This window comes from Colobus angolensis, unplaced genomic scaffold (genome assembly GCF_000951035.1).
Source record: "Colobus angolensis palliatus isolate OR3802 unplaced genomic scaffold, Cang.pa_1.0 Scaffold94, whole genome shotgun sequence".
NCBI classification, from domain to species: Eukaryota; Metazoa; Chordata; class Mammalia; order Primates; family Cercopithecidae; genus Colobus; species Colobus angolensis.
In genome coordinates, this window is record NW_012123376.1 from 2,787,376 (window position 1) to 2,790,319 (window position 2,944).

General features: G+C 45.0%; 1 protein-coding gene across 1 annotated transcript in view; it reads left to right on the forward strand.

The window, feature by feature from the left end:
• Positions 1 to 2,944, forward strand: part of MZT1 (mitotic spindle organizing protein 1) — a 24,861-nt gene that overhangs the window by 12,181 nt on the left and 9,736 nt on the right. The gene's annotated exons all lie outside the window — the stretch shown is intronic.

Consider the following 2,944-nt stretch of genomic DNA (forward strand, 5'->3'; position numbering starts at 1 on the left):
TCAGCACAAACACTACCAGCTTGGACAGGATGAAGTGAAAGAAGGCTGTCAGATTACTGGGATTCCTCAGACAGGAAACTGGCTGATAGAGCTGCTCAGCTGTGAGCCCATGTGTTATCCTTCAAGAAAAGGAAAAAGTGACTCCAAGAGTGCCTCAGGGACCAGGAGGCTGCTGCTGCCACCAGGCTCCCAGAGGGCAACTTTTTTTCAAATTCAAATTAACTACCTTTTAATTGCTCAGATTGGCAACTAAAAACATATCTATTCTCTCTTCCACAGACTTTCTGATTTAAAAGCTTGTGATTTTATTTCCCTTTTTATTTAGCACTAACTCACTTTGAATACTGAAACTTTAAGTTAGTTCATCTTAAAACTTGTCCAAAACGTGGGCTCACAGAAAAATAGTCAATGGAGGGGAAAACAAACAAAACCTTCTGATACCTGATACAAAGTGACTTCTCTTTTTTTCTTATCTTTAAGGAAACAACTATTTAAAACATGCAATTTACGTATCTTTCTGATTATTTTCCAATGAGTTCTTTAGGTTTGTTTTTGTGCTTTTTAAAATCTCTTGATTATTGAATCTAACTAAAAAGGGTAAACCACATTTATAGAGCTAAAATGTATCATAAAGAGAATATCTATGCAACCATCACTGCCAGCACCAGATAATCCCCCTTCTGCCCCCTCCCCAATCACTAACTCTCCCTCTTGCTCTCCCCTCCAGTAACTACTATCCTCACTTTTATGGTAGACTCTGTATTAGTCCATTCTTGAATTGATATAAAGAAATACCTGCTGGGCTTGGTAGCTCAAGCCAGTACAGGCTTGACACCCAGTACTTTGGGAGGCTGAGGTGGGCAGAGCACTTGAGGTCAGGAGTTCAAGACCAGCCTGGCCAGCACAGTGAAACCCATCTCTACTAAAAATATAAAAATTAGCCAGGTATTATGGCAGGCACCTGTAATCCCAGCTGCTCAGAAGGCTGAGGCAAGAGAATCACTTGAACCCAAGAGGTGGAGGTGGCAGTGAGCTGAGATTCGCGCCACTGCACTCCATCCTGGGTGACCTAGGAAGACTTCGTCTTAAAATAAATAAATAAATAAACGAACCTGAGACCAGATAATTTGTAAGGAAAAGAAGTTTAATTGGCTCATGGTTTTACAGGCTGCATAGAAAGCATAGTGGCATCTGCTTCTGGGGAGGCCTCAGGAAGGTTACAATCATTGTGGAAGGCAAAGAGGGAGAAGGCACGTCACATTGCAAAAGCAGGAGTGAGAGAGTGAGGTGCCACACAGTTTTATGTAATCAGAACTCTTAAGAATTCACTCACTATAGTGAATATAGCACCAAGCAAATGGTGCTAAACCATTCATGAGGGATCTGCCCCCATGAATCAGTCAACTCCCACCATGCCCCACCTCCAACACTGGGGATTACATTTCAAAGTGAAATTTGGGTGGGGACGCACATCCAAACTATCATTCCCTCACTGGCCCTTCCCAGATCTCATGTCTTCTTCTCACATTGCAACATACAATCATGCCTTCCCAACAGTCCCCCAAAGTCTTAACTCATTCCAGCAATAACTCAAAAGTCCAAAGTTCTGAGACAAAGCAAGTCCCTTCCACCTATGAGCCTATAAAATCTAAAACAAGTTATTTACTTCCAAGATACAATGGGATTATAGACACTGGGTAAACATTTCCATCCCCAAAGCGGCAGAAATCAGCCAAATGAAAGAGGCTACAGGCCCCATACAAGTTCCAAACCCAGCAGGGCAGTCATTAAATCTTAAAGCTCCAAAACAATCTCCTTTGACTCTGTGTCTCACATGCAGGACACACTGGTGGGAGGGGTGTGCTCCCAAGGCCTTAAGCAACTCTGCCCCTGTAGCTTTACAGGGTTAAGCCCCCGCAACTGCTCTCATGGGCTGGCATTGTTGAGTGCCTACAGCTTTTCATGGCTCAGGGTACAAGCTGTCAGTGGATCTACCATTCTGGGGTTGGAGGATGGTGGCCCTCTTCTCATAGCTCCATTAGGCAGTGCCCCAGTGAGGACTTTGTTTGGGGGCTCCAACCCCATATTTCCCCTCTGCACTACCCTAGTAGAGGTTCTCTATGAGGGCTCCACCCCTGAAGCAGACTTATGCTTAGATACCTAGGTTTTTCCATACATCCTCTGAAATCTAGGTGGAGGCTGCCAAGCCTCAGCCCTTGTACTCTGTGCACCCACAGGCTTGACACCACATGGAAGTCACCAGGGCTTATGGCTTGGATCCTCTGAAGCAGAGTCCTGAGCTATACCTGGGCCACTTTGAGTCATGGCTGGAGCTGGAGTGGCTGGGATGCAAGGAGCAATGTCCCAAGGCTGTGGAGGGCTGTGGGGCCCTGAGCGTGGTCCATAAAACCATTCTATCCTAGGTCTCAGGGCCTGTAATGGGAAGGGCTGCCTCTTAGGTCTCGGAAACGTTGTCTAGGCCTTTTACCCATTATCTTGGCTATCAGCACTTGTCTCCTATTTAGATTCGGAAATTTCTCTAGCAAGTGGTTACTTTGCAACCCCCTTGAATTCTCCTGAAAATGGGCTTTTCTTTTCTACCACATGGACAGGTTGCACATTTTCTAAACTTTTATGCTCTGCTTCCCCTTTAAGTATAAGTTCCAGCCTTAGGTTATTTTTTTGCTCATGCATCTGAGCATATGCTGTCGGAAGCAGCTATGCGACATGTTGAACACTTTGCTGCTTAGAAATTTCTTCCACCAGATACCCTAAATCACTCTCAAGTCCAAACTTCCACAGAACCCTAGGACATGGACACAATGCAGCCAAGTTCTTTGCTAAAGCATAACACGCATGACCTTTGCTCTAGGTCCTGATACTAGGCCTCGGGGCCTGTCATGGGAAGGCCTCTTAGATCTCTGAAATGCTGAAATGCTGAAAT